Below are 19,858 nucleotides of genomic sequence, written 5' to 3' on the forward strand. Positions count from 1 at the left end.
GTTATTTGGGCAACAGTCTGTTTTTGTCACTACGGAGAAGCATTTATCTGCTTAATTTGTGATGGGATCTGGATTCACGGTGAATATTAACTAAACCGCATAAAATGCGACTAAATAGTCAATGTTAATATGATTGTAATTTCACGGATAAAAAAATAGTACATGACCGATTTTTTTATTTCTTTTTTTTTTATGTTGTCGGTCAAGATAACGGATAACAAAAAAAAGTCTATCACCAACTGCCGCCCTGACACCAACTCACACACATCTTCATTCACAGTCTTATTGTAAATCGATGTTTCTTTTCTTGGACATCTTGATGTTAGCTTGTCGACGTCTCAGTTTTATTCGCTGGGAAAATGACACGGCATAAAATGACATGGCGGGCTAAATGGTGATCTAAATGGACCAGAGCACCTGAAGGACACCCACTCTACTTTGCAAAAGTATAACAAAGTGACATTTAAGCCTGTTCTTCTTATTAATAACTCAACAAGGGCTGCAACTTACAGTTATTTTAGTAATTGATTATTCTGACAATTAGTTGGGTAAAAAGCTAGCACATTCTGCAGATTTTTTATTTAGGCATATTTTGTACAATGTTAGAAATGCATTAAATATACAAATGAATAAATTTTTTAAATAAGAAAATAAACATTTTATTGCTAAAAATTACTTCTAACATCAACCTGTGAAAAGCTCAACCCTTGCTGCTGACTTAATATATTCTAGGGCTAATCTGTTGACTACTTTTTGGATTAACGGATTAAATTGATAGAAATTTAATCCATTTCTTTTTAGCTTTCTAAAACTGCCACTTGAGTTTTAGAGAAACAGTTGTTTTTTCCATCTTAAATGCAAAATGTTTTTAAATTACTGCTTTGAATATGCTGTTCTTTCAGCGATTTGTTTGAGTCAGTATAATCCAGTTAACAATTGATTACTAAATTAGTTGAAAATTATTTAAAAACTAAATTGAGAGTGTCTGAACATAAATTTTCAAGTCTTACCACACATTCTTGATTTGATTTAGCTCTGAACTTTGACTGGGCAGGAATATGCTTTCATTTAAACCAGGGGTCTACAACATGAGGCTCTAGAGCCACAAGTGGCTCTTTTGGGGTTGAGTCAGGGGTCATAATGTGGAAAAAGTGCAAATTAAATTGGTGTGAATACTTTTACTCAGTCGGATTTGAATCCTGTGTTTAACTAGAAAGTGGAATGTCTTGTTTCTCTTCATCAGGATCATAAAACCTTCAGCACAGATGACAAGAGCAGCTGTTGAGAGTCACTTAATAACACTTGAGTTCTGTCAACACATTTCCTCGTCGCTTGCTGCCATTGTGTTCACGTCTCAGACAAGCAGCTTGTCAAACAAAACACTGATAGCAGATAAATCTGCAAATTCCTGGACCAGCTCTAATGACTTTAATGTAATGTTTCTGTCAGTTGCGGCGCTTAAATAGACGTGATTATTGTCATTGAAGAAAGATTTCTATTTCGCTACTTTAACACACTTTTCATGTGGCATATAAAAGTTCCTTAGAAGAGTAAACTCTTCTAAGTAACCTTGTTCCTAATCTGTATCTTTTTATTAATCCTACATATTTTTAATGTAAAGATTGCATACATGTCATTTAATATTCTGGAGTTTAGTCCTTTAGATATTTTGTATATTATAAATCATCACTTACTGATGATTTATTAATGAACTAATAATGGTTTGTGTTCAACATAAGCATAAGGAAATATAATTTCCTTTTTTAAAAAGGTCATTGCTGAAGAAAGTGGCTGTTCACAGAGTGCTGCATCCAAGCATATTAACAGAAAGTTGAGTGGAAGGAAAAACGTGTGGTAGACTTAATCACAGCCTTGGAGGATTGTGAAGTTTCGCTCATTCAATAGTTGAGGGCACTCACATCTAAAATGGGCTACAACTATTTAATCAAAACCCAGGAGTCAGGTTTTTATTATCATCAAATAACAGAAATACTTAAAAAAAAAGTGTTTTTAATATTGTTGAAATAATCCAATGTATTCTCAATATTTACATTTTTTAAATATTGAGAATGCATTGAAATATTGAGCCTTTGTTGCCCAAAGTAGCTGGAAGACACAATTTAAGTCATTATTTTACCCAACATGAAAGGTGGATTATGTGATTTTGGTGTCCAACAGCCTCTAAACCCCCCTTCCTCCTCCTACTCCTCCTCCTATGCCCCCTCTCCCCAGCTCCACAGAAGCATATTGATGTGGTGTGAGGAGGTTAAGCCGTCGGTTTAGTGTCCGTGCGGCCGTGACATTCTGCCTCGCTGGCCTGTAATTGACTCATCGGTGTGTGTATCAGCTGAACCTCTGCCCACCTGTGATTGACAAGCCGTTCTAATGCCCCTGCTCCAATTTGGAGCACCTTGGGTATTTCCTCCTCTCTGTTTTCTGGCAGTTTCTCCTACACTTGATGCATATTTTCCCTCCTCCTTTTACGGTTGCTCCCGGCGTTTCTCCCGCTTGTTTTGTTTTCATCCGTCCACCCTGCGGGTTCCTCCGTCTGTTTGCTTGTCAGTCTCTTGTCTCCTTTGCTAACTTTCTACACCGTGAACTCTGGTTTCATCATCCTCGGGTCCTGACATGGCGGATCCTCTTGGATCCACGGTGTCGGTTCGTATTAGTGGACTGCTGCGGTGTTAAAGTTACGGCGCTCTGCAGAGACCAGCTGGGGGTCTCAGTTTCTCTGGAAAGTTTGCTGCTCATGCTATAGGCATGCTGCTCCGACTTTGGCTGGGTTTCAGCTGTCTTCTCCTGGACACACACATGCACACACACTGAGCACATGTTGAGCCTCCCCAGCGACTGGACCCTGCTACAGGAGCATTATCTATTTAAGGCCACTAACTCTGTGGATTAGATCAAGATTCGGCTCCATAATGGCCGGTCTGGCGCAGCACCGAGTGTCAATTAAGGCCCCCCATGTGACACACAGACACCCCCGTCAAAAATAATGTGATCTCACTCACACCCAGATGTAATCACAACATAAAGGGCACCCAGGCTTTTTTTAAACTTTCCGAATTTAATTGTATTTGCAGCGTTTTCACTTTTTCCCTCCAAACTGACATTTACGTCATCTGGAAAAATCCGGTCCTGCTCTGATGAAATGACTGCTGGCAGGAAATGAAAGCAGGTTGGACTCATTATTAGCGTTACAGCACATGATTCAGAGAATGTTCCTTCGTGCTTTTTGAAAGTTTTTGTCATTGCATCCAAGTAATTATTGCTGCTTCTTCTCATTAAATTATCTTAAAGCTTTGGATGTGATGAATAAACACAGCTTCTCTGAAAAACGTCAAGGAAATGTTTTGAAAACAGAATGCCACAAGAAGGAATGTTGAAAAATTATATTTTTCTATTTTCTGTTATACCATAAATCATTTACAGTTTTGTGACACTTATTTGTGTCACAAATGCATAACAACCCTTTACTTTTACAAACCTACCGATCCAACCCTATTGATTGACTTTAATTAGAGTCCCCAGACTGAATAAAACCTGTTTTTCCTCCCTTCATTTAAAAACAAAAAACAAAAATCAAATACGGAAAATATTGCATTAAAGCAACCCCTGTTTTGTTCTCCACCTGGGTCCTGTTGATACAAAAAAATTCTCCTTTACAAATTGACAGAAATATTATGAACCACATATTACATGGTGTTTTATTAATTTCCATCTTTTTCACACATAATTATTGAATTCTCTGTGTTTCCAAGCACATTATGAACCAAAGTACTTCGAAGCACTGAGATCACACACCCACACACACACACACACACACATTTATGCACGCTGAGAAGCACGGCCCTTTTCAATTATGGTCAACCCCAAACACTGCTGCTAACTCGCTTCACATACGGTCACACTTGTAAAGACACAATCATGTAAACCCCATTTCCTGTTTAACCCACACACAACCACAAACCATCCTCTCCTTAATGATGGGCTCCGTTTTGTATTTGCTTCTTTTCATGAAGCAGTATATTTAAACAATAAGTCTGGCCTGTGAGTAATAAAACCCAGAATGCAGTGCATATATTAAAAGCCATTTACGGTTTTGCATCTGTATCTGTTATTTTATTTTTTTTTCGTTTACCACTGTTTGTAATTTCAAGTCTTTTGTTCTGTCAAATACATGCACAAGTACCGCACACCTCCCTCTGACAACACATTAATCAAACAGAAAAAAAATCCCAGCTTCCTCTGATATGAAAATGAGCCGTCCAGTACCACATTGAAGAAATTGTCACTATAATTGCTCTTCGACAGCTGCACACACATTCACACACATGCACACACACAAATATAATCTTTAATTGCCTCCAAAATGTTTGTGTCAAGATGGCGTTGCTAAGATAATGGCTGAAGACCATGTGGCCCACACTAATGGCATTCCCGCTTTTAGTGCTTCACGTCAGCAGAGAAATCAGCAGACTCTGTCAAATGTTTAGAAGCGTGCAGTTGCTTGTATCGTTGTGGTGAAATTGTGCATCTGGAAGCTTGCCAAATCATAAGAAAAAAACCTTATCTCTCCAGAGGGAAATCTGAAGCACACAGAGGCATATCAGGAAGATTTGAATAAATGTACTGAACGAATCTGACATTTTGTTAGACATGCATTTATTTATGTAAAAAAAGGAATTTTATTCTGTGATTTGAAAAATTAGGATAACCCAAAAATATTTACTTTTAATAGTCGCATGTTTATATCCAATATATTGTTCATATAAAATAGATGAAAAGTAATTTAATAGCACCTAAATGACAAGAAATAACCTTAGCTTTCATTGGGTGTCCCATTATTATTTCACCTGACAATAGTCAGGAGTGCTTTTTGTTGATTAAAAAAACGCGTTGGGTATGTTGGTTTATAGATATTTTGTAAAAACACAATCTACCAATAAGTTATGATCCCCATGAATTCAACATAATACAACACCGGTTGCAAAAATTTCTCAACTTTCAGCGCTTCTGCTTGCTAATGTTTCAGGAGAGGGAAAACAGCCTGACTTCGCAGTTTGTTTCCACCACGGAGGAAGAAATACCTGAATAACAGCAGCAACACTATGTGCCAGCATCAGCATTCACAAGTACACTCTGTTCCATTTGTGCACACTAGTTTCTAAATGCCGGTTTCACACCTCGCTCATACACAAGTCCAGCTCTTAGAAATGTTTTGCACATAACATTATCGCTGCTTCGAACTGTGTTTGATTTGGTCAGTCAGGTGTTTTTATTTTTAAACAGACAACACAGACGAGTCAAATGACAGCATGAAATCTGATGCCACCGCCCAGAAACTTGGCTGCACTCCCACACACTTTGGCCAACTTTCTCGACTGAACATGTGCAGTAGCTATGGCAGTTGCCAGTCCATTGTCTATTGTGGATCAGCTCAGCTACACCCGGTCTCTAACATCACTACAGGCACCTCACACAAACACTGGAATGGCATCACTGTTCGTCGTGCTTTTCCAGCTTCAGCCTAATTATCACAGGACTGAAACAATCATGAAAAGCCCGTCATGGTTTCACAGAAGCAAACCCCTTTCGTCAACCTCAGAGAGGCTGACATTCGCTATGATTGAAAGTCACGCTGGGACTTTCTGTCACACTTCCGTGGAAGATGGATGTAATGTGGGATAGGAGGCTGTGGACGGGGATGCGTTTGTCTATTCCTAAAAACTAGGTTGCAGAGTAACAAGTGAATGATTTATGAACGTGAGTGCTTCCCTACAGCGGCTGAGGTTTTGAAGTCAAAGTGGAATGACAGTCGGCTTGGGCTGATTGTTGGATTTTACTCAAGGGGAAGTGAGAGCTCAAACCATCCTGATGCAAGGATCAGACACACTGCAAAACCACAAAGTTTGATGAACTTCCATAATCAACCTGTGGCTATTATATATTTTAATGGCCATATCACACATGTGCTGGTAATTTCACTCGCTGACCATTTTGCACTTTTGTACTTTTTTAGCTGACATCTTTTGGTAGAAAGAATCTGTCTGCAAGATGACATTTTCTACTAACAGGTGGAAAGGTGTTTTCAGTATTACAACAAATTTTACAGGAAAATATGAACCGCCAGGTCTGATTTGGGTTGAGTTAGTTTGTGTTAACATTTTTGTTCCTTGCGTCTTGAAGGAATATAGTGCATTACTGTATATACATTATAAAAAGCTCTTTGAATTGCCTTTGTGCCTGGCATTCCCTTTATAAATAACCTTGCTGAGGCTTGCCTATAAATAGCTGTCATGATACACCTGTCTGTCCCAGGCTTATGGCCTTCACAATTCAGATTGTCTAGGTGTATTATCTCAAGGGAAAATGCTTTTCTTTATTTGGTAAATAAAAAAAATGTTTAGGACTAAGAAAAAGCAAGGAAGCAATTCAAAAAAGTTTTTACAAGTACATCTACAGAATCCAGAGCCCATTGCTATGGGCTGATGGGAGATCCGTGTTAAAGTTTGAAGCAAAAACATCAGTAAAAAAACACAAACCTCTCAGGGTCGAACAATAATCCTTTTAGAAACAGTTTTACAGTAGCCTAGCTATTAGACCCAGCACATCCATCATTTTGCAGCTGTATGGGTTTGTAGCCACAAGGCAAACCATCATCAGCTCTGAAGCCTGACTCGCTAAAAAAGAAAAGCACGTTGACCTCGAGCAGGCCGTGACATCCTGCAGCACTGTGGCTATTATTAATAATGAGCAGGACATGCAAGCTGCTTTTGGACAAACAAGCTGCTGACCCCTGAAGTCACTTAGAAGCTACTGTCACAACCTTTAAATGGTAACCACCCAGAAACCTGGGGTTGAAAATAATGAGTTTGGCTGCAGTCATCATTACCTGTTAGTGTGTATTGCTGTCAAGTAACAAGTGAATCAACAAAACTCTGGATGTGAATGGATTGTTTGTCATAATGACAGTCCGCACAGCATTATGGCAAGATTTTAGATTTACTTAGTAGATTATATAGTATATTATAAAAATATATATACTGCTCAAAAAAATAAAGGGAACATTTCACTTTAATTTTGTGTGTGGCTCCAAATCCAGGCCTCCATTGTTTAATAAATTTGATTTCCATTGATGATTTTTGTGTGATTTTGTTGTCAGCACATTCAACTTTGTACAGAACAAAGTATTCAATGAGAATATTTCATTCATTCAGATCTAGGATGTGTTATTTGAGTGTTCCCTTTATTTTTTTGAGCAGTGTATATATACAAACAATATGCAGTGTTTCCCCGAGAAATCTTGCTAAGCCCAGCAGCCACTTGGAGTAGTATTTTGATTAGCTGGTTGTTATTTATCCACACAAATATAAGGTCAAACGCAGAAGTGTGCTAACATCCATGCTAGCTAGCACGCTGCCTAAATGCTTGCTCATACAAAGCACTACTTGCTTCCACAAAACTTCACAGACTTCCACTCTTCCGCAACTTCCCCACTCAGCTCCTCCAGACTAGCGGCAGCAGCAATTAGCAAACACACGGTGCATATGGTGAGCCTACCATACAAACTTCTTCAGTCTAATGCTCCTGAGAACAATTGTAAATGGCATAATGGAGGAGAATTGTTGCCATGATGTGCTAAAGAGGGATTGTTAGAAAGAGCAGGAGCAGGAGCCTCTTAAAGATTTTGAAATTGAAACAAAAATGGACAAGAATCACCTGATGTTTAAATTCTTCAATGGGGAGGCCAGAGGTTTGGTTACCTCAAAATTCCATGTGCATGCAGCAGAAAAGCAGCAGCTCCAGAGCGAAACAATCTCTAAAGACTCAAGATTTGGCTTCCTCTCCAGATTGAACTGAGACCCACTCTCTAAAGATTTAAACTTTTCTTAATCAAAACTTTTCTTTTCTTAATCGAAACTTTTCCTAATCATTTTACATTTTACTCAAATGTAAAATGATGGTTAAGAGTAATCTGAAAGCTATTTCCAATTTAGTACCACATATCTGATTGTTTTTTGGGGGGAGTGGGTGAAAATCTCAGAATTGGGCTATTCAGTCTGCCAATAAATAAAATTGGATTTGCCTGATGTGTGAAAGCAGCCTTAGACTCAAAGTAAGATGTATGATGCTTCTGGCCAAAGACATCATTTATGTCAACAAGTTAGATCATTAGCATACCTTTAAGTTGTCTGTGCTCTGTTCTTATTCAGAATCAGCTTTAATGACCAAGTTGTGAACAATAACAAGGAATCTGGCTTCGGCTGCAATACATAGAAAGTCTGAACAATCAAAGCTGCAAGAACCAATACAAACACAAGCAAACTAATTCAAGCTCTAATAGAAAATTCAGACATTTCAGAGAGTTTTTTTTAAGATCCTTTAATATCTCAGCAGTAACACTGTATTGACCTAACACTCAAACTCAAACCACTAAAAGTAACACAATAACAAGCTGTTATTCTAAATAGTTGTAAACTGTTTTTGGTAGATTTAATTTGCAGGCAACTACAGTTAGTTGTCCAGTTAAAGAAAATGCAATCTATTTGTGTTTATTTTTTTGGTGGTCATATAAAAATTCTTTAAAATTACTTGATGACAACACCACTACGACTTTTCATCACTTTTCAAACATCATCTATCTGCCATCCTTTCTCTTACATAAACCATTTTTTGAAATGGTTTAGTGTTTATGTGTCCGCCATCCTGAGAGCAGCAGTTCTGCTCCCCACCTCCTCATTTGCCTCATTTTTCACAACACTGATAATCCCACGAACAGATCACCCATTTCAACCTCCAACTACACACACGCACAGATACACACTCCAACAAACATTTCCAGATGCTGAGAAGCACTTACACAAAAGCCCATCACACAAAACACAATCATGTACCCGTATACTAGGTGCCAACCATTGCCATGGCGACTCCAATCAGGAAAAGCTCCCTTTCCTCCCATTACGGTGAAGATGACAGTTTCTCTCTCCTTCCTTCTGCCCTTCTTGAAATATGATTGTTCTCTTTCCTTTTTCCTCATCCTTATGTTGTTTATCTTGCACCCAGTGATGCAAATTAGTACAATAAAGGCAAAATGTTAACTTAGATCAAATATTCTGTAAAAATCACTGTCTAAACATCTTGCTTGTTGAAATATAAACTACTTACGTTTACATTTAATTTATAATCAACATGCCAAATTTTAAATTCATCCCAGGTGCAATTTATACACATTTTAAAGGTAAATGAATGTAGACATCCCCTTTATTGACAACTTGCATAAAAAATGTCTTTGCATTTTGTCCTAAAAAAGCTTTCTGATTGGCTGACCAGTCCTTCATCATGACCTTTCCCCTGAAATTGACTCTGTAAGCTTTGCTGTCTTTAATAGACAAAAATGCAATGTCATACAAGCTTCTATCCATCACAGAAGTGTTTGTCTGCATTATGATGCACTGCTAATTTCATGTATTTTTTGAGAGAACAAAAAAATACAGATTCAGTAATTTTATGGTACCACACAGTATCATCCATTACTGTTGGTTCTGATGATGAAAGCTGACACATTACCTTAGTAGCTATTAACTAAACTAGGTCATAAAACACAAAATTATTAAAATAACAATTCCCACAGCACCAGATTAATAACTTTGATCTCTTATTACTAGAATCGTGTATTTTTGATTAACCTCTCCTCGATAAATAGGATGCTAGATGAATAGTCTTGTGAATTAGTAGTTTATGTCTGTCCTATTTTATTTGTTTTAGTTCATCAGTCACTATTAAACATGGATTTGTATTGGGTGATATTTTTCCTCAACAAGGTTTACTAAGCAATTAATTTTCCATCCTGTTTTTATTTATTTATTTTAATCTTACCTTTTTATTATGCGTTATTGCCAAGTTGTGACAGTTTTTTTCTAAATCAATGAGACTAGTTCAACAATTATATCCTTTGAAATTCACTACAAAGAGAAACGCTCATTGTAGAAATTTAATGACGTTTTAGGGTCATAAACAACCCGGTTACTACAGAGTCTGAAAGGTGATCAAGGTTTATAGCTCCAAGCTCACAGCTGGAGGCCCAAGGTGTTCTTTAATGTGACGCACTAGAAAACCATAAAAAAAACAAAGGCGTGTAATTGACTGATAAAAGTTCACAGTAGGGGGCAGAAAGCGGAGCAGTGGTCGAATTAATCACAAGACTTGAAATTCAACTCTCATGTGAGACCAATATTTCGTTTGACTAACAAGAACCCGTGACTGAGGTCCCTGCTGGCCTGTGTTTTAGAGGACTATTCTTCTAGGGTCGAAATCCAGTGAAATTAAATTTATTAAAAGGTCACCAACAACATGTCATAGTAATTGTGCCTGCCGTGGAGAGGTTGTTGAAGCTGGTTTATATTGTCAATAAGCCCGCTCACATTGGCTTTGGAGCTATGTTGGAATATGTCAACCAGACCTAATCGTAGTTTAAAAAAATAGGGAGCCACTAGGGGTGATGTCTCACATCCAACTCAGAGGTGGGTTAATCTTCATCAGTGTAGACAGAGCATTTGCATGGTGTACTGAAATTAAGAAATATCATTGGAATGTTTTTTTGTTTTGTTTTCTTTGTCAAATTTGGGAGATATTTTAACTGTAACACAATTGTGTGGTTTATATGGGTTCTTTTTGGATGGGATGTTTATTTTATGGAAAAGATACAACTTATTTTTTCATTATTACTTAAAGTTTATGTACTAAAGCCACAAGACAAAAGGATAGTCTAACAAATGTTCCGCCTACTCCATATTGCTTTGATTTACTCTTCTAAAACAGTGTTCCCCCTTGGGATAAAGAAGCTTGTTGCTGGATGCCCCAACTTCTTACGGGTCATTGGATCCCACTGACTTTATTCCTAAATATAGAGCTCTATAGTTTTTGCAGTATCCTGCTCTCTGCTCACTGTGTTTGAAAGGCTGCTTCCAGTTGACTGGCAGCTGGTCCTGTTATTACTGACAGCTCCTTGTGTTGGCTGGTGGCTTTGGGCTATTTAGACACAGCTTGACAAAGTCCAGGAGGTGGATCTGCAGAGGAAAATTACTCTTAATTGACAGAAAAGGGCTCGGGATGGGTAGTCAAATCATTTGATCAGTAGATTTTTCTCTTTCACAAAAGCCATTTTCTGTTTGAAATTTTTGTGTTGCACAAAAGACCTTCCTAATACACTTACTGTTCTGTAGTTATTTTGCCGCTACCATTGGAAACTCGCAAACAGGAAGCTGAGAAATTTGAGACCATGCTTTCTGCAGTTAATATTCAGTATTCCCCTCCTCTGTAAATGGATTTTAAAGCAGCATTTACGGTCTGTTAACGTCAAACACACCACTGTTTGGTTTTCAAAGGAAACAGAGATGGCAGCCAGAGAAAGTAAGAGGGTCTTTTTTTTATCTCTTTGTTTTATAGTCAAAGCAAGAGATAAAAGAAAAGAAGTACAGTACTTTTTGAAAGACGTCTCCAATCATGTATTTTAAGCAGTAGAAATTTTCAGCTAATTAGGTGATACTTTCTCCATTTCCAGATCAAACTGACTTTGAGAAGAACTTTCTTCACATGTGTGACATTATTCTTCTCAAAGATGGCCTTTGGGTTAAGCCGGCACTGAACCACATCTGATTTTCGACTGGGCTCCTCACCATAAAACCCACACACTGTCCGCGGCGTACAGATGGTGTGCACACACACCAAAACCAGCTACACCCAGCCAAGCTAACAGAGAGGTGTCCAGATCTCAGAGAGGCTATTGAAATCATCTCAAAGACATAAATTGACAGATATTAGACTACTCTCATTGGATTTAATGTGCATATTTAGAAGATTTGCACTGCTGATCATAGTGCTGCCATGAGGACTGATAATAAGTTTCACTGTTACTCAGATGACAGGTAAATCAGATGATTTACCTGTCTTTGAAACCTGGTCATAGTGACATTTAACATTTCCTGCTGCATTTTCTTTGGAATATTTTAGATATGCTCTACGAAAAAAAAAAGAAAAAATATTCAAATTTTCCAAGAATAATTTAAAATTTCATTTCACAGGAAAAATACATGAAAAGAAATCTGAAAATATTGAGATGCAAATAGTCAAGGGTCAAGGATATCAATCAAAAATTAAATTGAAATATACTGATCGTCATCCACGAGAACTACTATCAATTTCAAACACCAGAACAACTATCCATTTACAATTCAATTTTGGCCACAAGTCTTGTTGGAGACAAAGAATGTGCCAATTTTTTTAATAAATTGCCACATTTACTTTTAAGTGGCGCTAAAGGTAGCAATTTCCTTCTTTTAAATTACAAGTTTCCCCTTGAGCAACAGAATACATTCAATATAGAGAAAAAAAAACAAGTAAAATGTTTTTCCATCATCTTGCTATAAAACACTTGACAATTTTTCCCTGTGTAATTAATATGAAACCACAGAGCTGTGGCCACAGTGAGGTCAGTGAGGCATCAGGCCAGGTCTGGCTTCTCCTAATGCTACTTCTTCCAGCTGGTCTGTTGCTGGGTCACATTTTATAGAGATAAAATTATTTTTCTTCTTTTCAAAGTTATAAATTAAAGTGAGCTGGGAAAATGGCACTGAAACGAACGTGGGTGGCTTGATTAAGTAGGAAACGTGTACAGAGGGAGAGAAAAGCCATAAAACAACTCCAACGAAAAATGTGAACTTTTTTCAACTTGTGAAAACTAAATAAAATTTTATTGGAAGCTGAAACGAGATTAAATTATGCTCTTTAGTAAAAAAAAAAAAAATCACTTCAAAACTATTTTTGGATTGAAAGTCACCTAAATATTCCAAACCAATAAGTTTCTTTTCACTGAATTCATAATAATACTCTCACAATAAATATAAACATCCTCCAACAGAGCACATAAAGATTAAATGTTTGTTTTACCATGGATTGTTCTGCCTCGAGACTAGTCAGGGATTGTGTAAACAATGCCAGAGAGTTTCGTTAAGACATGTCCAATATGGCAGGCCTGTATCTTGTTTGTCATGAAGGTGTGAGTTGACCTGCCTCCCCCGTTCCTTCCCTGATAAAGTGTTGTGTTTAGCTTTCCAAACCCAGATCTTCATCCATCTTAACGTTGGTTAAGCCTGGTTTCACCCGGGGTCACTGCATGGTAGATAGCACCATGCTATCGCCTCCTTATCGCTATCTAAATTACAAGCAGCCCAGGCCACTGTAAGGAGCTGCAGCAGTGCATACCAAGCATGCATTGTCACTCTTCTCCCCATCCTTGCTCTGAGACAGGACCGAGTTTGATAAACACTGACGGTTGAGGCGAGGTATTTCCGTGACTGACGGTTATTGACTCTGCGATATGGTGATTTGTTTCTGCGCTGCGGCACGATTGATTAGCCATAAGGAAACTCGGGAGATGTTATTGGATTGCTATTCAGAAAGATTGAGTGTCAGTCTCCATCCGATTCCATATCTCATCCATCTCTCTTTCACTCTGACTTTTCTCTCTTCAGAATATATTAGTCATTTTCAATAATAACAGGCTGATATGGAGGCGTCTCCTGTCCTCCATTTGATATTGTATATCCAAGGCTAAATAGTGATGGATCCTTGGGTTTGTCTTGTTCACCTGTCAGCATTTTCCCCCTTTTGGTCTGTGTTGGTTACTCATTTCTACCACCCGTCTGTCTTTATTGGTTCCGGTCTCGTGCCTGATTGGACTCTTATTCTGTTTGCACTAAAATCAAGAGGGTACTCCACAGATTTAGCTCCGGTGTGCTCCATTAAAACAGGTTCTTGTGTCATGCAATAGCAAGATTCATGAAAACACAATGCTATCAAAGTTTGGGTCAACACCTCAAGCATTCCAAAGGATAGGGGTGAAGTGTTTACAACCAAAAGGGTCATTTTAAGTTCATACGAAGATAAAGGAATTATTTTTCCACGCTTTATAAGCAACTCCAGCATGCTTACTTGCACAAAACGTCAACAAAACGTATATGTTGTTGTGAATCTTGATGTCCCATTAGTAAACTCTTTTAGTCATTCAATTTACAAATCGTCATTTCTAAGGAAACTGAGTTCTGGTGTCAATGGAAGCCAATTTAGCAGTTTCAGCTGTTTGTTCAGATCCCAAAACCAGAACATCAACATAAAGAAACATACACTTCTAAACCATTTCAATGCAAAAGCAGCAGTCATATGAATAAAAGTTACCTCATCAAATGATGTTACCAAACAGTCAATTAAATATGCTCAGAAAAACCTACCACATTGTTCAACAATAAGAAGGGACTTCTAACTAGTTCAACTCGCTACAAAACAAACTAGTGTATTTATTTATTTTTTTTTGGGGGGGAAGGGATAAATAACTCTGATCAAAACGCAGAGCATGTAGTGTGTGACCAACAATAAATGTCCAAATCACAAAGTTATTAACAACTGAAACACACCAAAACTCAATCAATAAATAAAAAATAAAACAGCGCAAAATAGAACATTAGGAAGATGAGCAGAAGCCGTCTTCGATCGGATATAGCGCTCACTATACAGCTCAATGTGGCCGAATAATTAGTTTAATAATATTTAATATCGACTATATAAGGACTGTTAAACATCAAGTTGGACATAGCATAAAAAGCAGCGTAGATATCAGAATAAACATATTACTCACGTTTAGTTGACAGCAATGGAGACAGTTCCTTCTCCTTAATTGAAAAAACAAAAAAAACACTAACGTTGGTATTTAGCAGCTCTAACATGTTTCAGAGTCGTTTGAATAATAAAAAAATAAAAATTCCTTACAGGAGTCTTGAACCTTGTAGTCCTCACTATGAGTCCTTGTGCCGCCATGTACAAGTTGTGACCTTCTCCTCCAGGTGACTCGGCAAAAAATAAAATTTAAAAAACGTCCCAATCTCTTTCCGGAGTCAAAATGTTATACTTTCCAATGCAAATAAAAAGTTAATTAATCTCTGAAAGTCCCTATTTTGTTGTTGGGCTGCTTAGCAATCACTCTTACGGTACCTCTCACCTTAATTAACTGCACCTGAGCAATTTTCCAAATTAGGGCAGGGATGAGGTGAATGATGCTTTCAGGAGTGTTGGAGAAACTAAATTCCCAGTGAATCAGACACAAACACGCATACGTAGATTATAATTTATATCGATACAAGAGCCCTAGCTGTACCAAATACTATTATCTATTTAGATTCACTTTATTTTGGTAAATTAACATTACAGAAAAGAAAGTACTACTTAATAAACCAATAATTAAAGGAGTAGGCTGAAGCTGAGGCTTATCCTTGAGTATCCAATAGATATGAAGAAGGGATAGATATGGTACAGTTTTTATTGTCCATGAACGTCTCTCCACTGCATTAGCTCCACTTTTTCATTTTAATTTTTTTTAAGTTACTACCAGGTCTTAAATGCCACGTATAAGTGAATAAAGAAACCATCCATCCATTGTCTATACCCACTTATCTTTGTAGGGGCTAATTCATGCCATTGTAAATTCAGTCATTTGGCTCAGTTGTAGGGCAGTTCCTCTTGAGGGCTGGAGTCTTTTTGGGTGGTCAGAGGAAACCACTGTCCAGCCAAAGAAAGGAACTAATTGAGACAAATAAGATTATCAAAATGTCCTTCTGAAGTTACGCTATCATTTGGTTAAATACATCTAAGAAAATTGCAGATTACTCAAAATATTATAGTTGAGAAACTGCTTGTTGAATAGTTGAGCTGGAGGTCATGGGAGTTTGGTTGTGTGGTATTTATATACGTGCTTGGCGGATCTGTAGAGGGCTTATTATCGCATCCCTTGAGCTAACTTGTGGAAGGAAGCAGAAGAGTACTGAAGTTCATTTTAATCTCTATCTGATCCTGTATACTTAAAGCAAGAGCTCTTTCCGCATTCTAGGCACAACGACGAGCTTGTTCAGGTTGTTTTCTACCCAGGGTTGCTAACTTGTTCCCGATCCTTTTATCAGACGATGTGGCTCTGTTGGGCTCTAAAGGCTTTCACCTTAACCCTACACTATGCAGTCAAATGTGAAGCTCCTCTAGCTCTAGATCTGCAGCCATGGTTCTCAAATGGAAATAGATGGATAGGAAATTAAGTCAAACAGGCAGTTTTTGCAGATTTATCTAAAAATTCCATGTTGTCTTTGACGTTACTCGTCCTGGACCATTCAAGGAGAAATGGAAAAAAGTCCATATTGCGTCCCCGGGTACTTATCAAGGTCAGTCTTCAGCTTGGGGATTCACTTCTAACCAGATGTCATTTTAAAGCGTGCTTGTGTCGACATGGGGCGTTCGCTTACATGACAAACGCAGATGTTACCTTTGTGGTCAGAAGGCTGTAAGTCAATTAGGTTTTACTAATGGGGCCAAGTGCTTAGCAGTTAGCTGCACTAGCGCACACAAAATATATTGATAAGATTACGATGGTAATGTGAATGCATCAGGGTTAAACCCCATTAAGGAAGACGCCTGTCTCAAAAACGTCTGCTTTTCTGGATGGCCAGCCACCTTAACCTCCGAGCCCTCTTCCTCTACTCCTTCCCTTTGCCCTCTATCCTAATTGCACCCATGGAACCTCTCCGTTTGTTTTCGCCCTGACTTTTTCCTGTTTTTCTTCCAGTTTCTTCCACAGCAGATGCACAGCAAATCTTCTCCGTGGCTCTTTACAACTCTTAGCTTCTTATTCCCATCTGTTTCCCCCCTCGATTTTTTTTTTTCCATCTCCCTCCACCTCATTTGAATTACTTGGCGTGGTTTTTCTCTCCTTCAGAATGAAAACGCCTCAAGTCTAACAGTTTATAGATTCAAATTTGATCTCTCTCTTTTTTTTTTCTTTTCTGCGCACATATCACATTGAGTAGCCTTTCAAAGTTTTACAGGAAATCCTCGAGTCGATGCTTGCGTCTAGCTTTTATTACACTTTTTAATTTTTTTCAGCATCATCTAGACACACTGATTAAACCTGTCAACCACGACTAAAGCGAAATGTGTTGTTGCAGACTTATGTTTTGTTTCTGAATTAAATCCGTATTCATACTTCATGATCATTTTTATATATGTTATGTAGCAACCATGCATTTGAGTGTATTCTGTAAGGGTATTGTTTGATAGAGAAATATACAAAGCCCCTCTATAGTCACTGTGGTTCTTGTTGCTGCTTTCCTGATTCACCAATTTGCAGATATGTACATGGCGCATATCTAAACTATTCAAAAGAAAATTCAGCCTAGGAACCTACAGAGGGTTCGACTTACGGAGCCATATTTAATATATATGGAGCCATATTTAATATATTAAATTGGATTTTATTTAGTGGCTTCAGAGTGAATGGGGCTGGATACATACCAACTCCCAACATTTTAGGTTTTTCTTTGTAAAAATAAATGTATCATTTGTCCTCATTGTAACATGATGTGTATGAAGTATGTACTAAATATCAAACATTTAATCCATGCTGGGTAAAACTGCTTATGTGTATGATGTAAATGGACAGTAAGAGCCTGCATGCTTAATGTTTAAGTGCCTGACTTCATACAAGAAAGACATAATTCTTCTTATTCTGACTTACATTGCTGTCACACATTAAAGTGTTGCTCCTAGCTGTGCAACACCTTTTATCTCCCAGCAACCAAAAAAAAAGAGAAGTGTTTCTCATTAGCATGCACTTGTTCCCCAGTGTTTCTCCTCTCTGCTTTGTCTACTGCAGATCTTCCCTTCAGAGACCAGACGATAACGGCTGCGCATAGTGAATAAGGCACGGAAAAGAGGCTGTCTGTTTTATTATTATTATTATTGTGATCATTAAAACCTCATAATGCAGCAGCAATAATTCCTGCTACTTATGAAGGCAGTAAAGCAGGTCACACTGCATGCACAGTCTAAGGAGATTTGTCTCCATTTTTCCTGATATTAGTAACCTTTCCAATGTCAAGAAGCATCGATAAGTGCTGGAAAAAGATTCCAGTTGTTTGCCTAATACCGGAGTCATTGCATTACTGCCTGGGAAATATATTTGTGTGTGTCTCCAGACTTAAAAAAAAAAAAAAAAAAAGTGGGGGTGGGGATTTTTGGAGGGAGCAGGGTGGCGAAGGTCACTTTGATGTGACTATAAAGGCACACAGCAGGGCAGTGGAAAGAGATGAAAGAAACAGAGCAGAAGTAAAATAGGCCCTGGTGGAAAAGCAAAGGAAGAAGAGACACATTTCCTAATTTTTTTTTTTTTTTTTTTTACTCTGCAACATATGGAGGATAATGATGCTGTATCATAAACAAGAGGTAGCCAGGGAATAGGAGCGGACATCTTGCAATTAAAGTGAGCAAACAATATTTTTGAAGCTCCGCTGTGGCTCCACAGCAGTGCAGTATGTGCATAACTCATATCCGAATACAAAGCAGCCACTGATGCAGCTGGCTTGCAATAAACAGCTCTTCAAAATAAGGTCTTATAGTTTTACAATGACGTCCTTACAGATCACCTGTTTAATATGTTTACATGTGACTGACTCCCATGCACGCCAAATACACTGAACAAACCAGTCATGGCTAACTGGTTATGTAAGAAATGGTGAAACTGGTTGAAATAGGAGACTGGAAAAACATTAACACAGAGTTAACTATTTGGACTTGGATTTCTGCAGCTTTGTTTGTTTGTTTGTTTGTTTTTTACACTTAAAATGTTTCAAATAATCAAATAGATTTTAATATCAGATGTAAACCAGTTTCTAGATTGTGTTTTTATTTATGAGGGAGAAAACCTTAACATATTAAGGTTTTAAACAGGCCCACAGCATCATAGATCCCTACTATCACTTCCTAGTAGGCGTGAGGTGCTTTCCTGCATATTCATCTTCTTTGTTCTGGGATTTAACCAACTGGACAGGATTACGTTTGTGATAGAAGGTAAGACACTCATGGTTTCTCATCCAGCCTAGTTGCTATTTACATCCTAGGGTAAGGGAAAGTCACTAATTACTAGCTAGAAGTTCACAAAAGCTTTGATCTAAAAGTTCAGCAATAACAAAAGTGCTTAATTTAGGACTTCTCACACATTTATCTGTGCCAGCAAATCTATTTACCAGTCTGTTTTTGGAGTTACTAATATTTCTAACAATAGCTTTGTTTGTTGTCTATTAAAATGTCTGCATCAGCAAGAACCGCAGTCACAATTTTCAGAATGTTTCTGAAGGCTGCCTGCAGTCAGGACCTCTCACCCTTTCGGCTTCATGCTGTCGCCTGCCCCCTTTAGGCTCAGCAGTGTATTGCATCTTAATCATTACTGAAACATGCACGCATCAGCTGGTGAAATAATAATATTTACATTCATGCCATGTCTGTTTTCTTCCAAACAGAATCATGAAGATAATAAAACCTTCTCCCACCGCGGCTGCTTTGTCGAAGCAAAGACACCTCTGCAGAACTTTTACTTCGACGCCTCCTCTCTGTCTGGCACGACTGTTGTTTCTTACTGCAGCTGAGAGTGTTTTGATGATTGAGCTGTTACTGCCACTGAAGGTAGCAGTGACGAAAAAAAAAAAAAATCATAAAAAATAGAGGGAGGAGGAGTGGGAAGACGGCAGACAGACACCAGATGTTCCCATATAGTCCAAGGAGACGGCAACAGCAGAGGGAAGTTTTGCAGTATTACAGTAGACGGTTAAAGTGTGGGTTTGTGCGTAATTATTGCCCTGGTCAGGGCATGCCCATAACTTGGGTGGCCCATCAGGAATGTGACAGTTGGGAGTGAGTCAAGAAACTGCGGAAGATACAAGGGTTTTGTGGGAATAAAACTGAGCGTCTTCACTGGGGGAATGCGTGG

General features: G+C 38.1%; 1 long non-coding RNA gene across 1 annotated transcript in view; it reads right to left on the reverse strand.

Moving 5' to 3' along the window:
- The window catches only part of LOC106957527 (uncharacterized), a 59,129-nt gene extending 44,286 nt beyond the window's left edge, over positions 1-14,843 (reverse strand). Inside the window, exon 1 of the long non-coding RNA XR_001426966.1 lies at positions 14,696-14,843. This is a non-coding gene — a long non-coding RNA (uncharacterized LOC106957527). The remainder of the gene's footprint in view (positions 1-14,695) is intronic.
- Between the last annotated feature and the right edge of the window lie 5,015 nt (positions 14,844-19,858).

This window comes from Poecilia latipinna, unplaced genomic scaffold (genome assembly GCF_001443285.1).
Source record: "Poecilia latipinna isolate Pla-1442-1.1 unplaced genomic scaffold, P_latipinna-1.0 Scaffold912, whole genome shotgun sequence".
NCBI classification, from domain to species: Eukaryota; Metazoa; Chordata; class Actinopteri; order Cyprinodontiformes; family Poeciliidae; genus Poecilia; species Poecilia latipinna.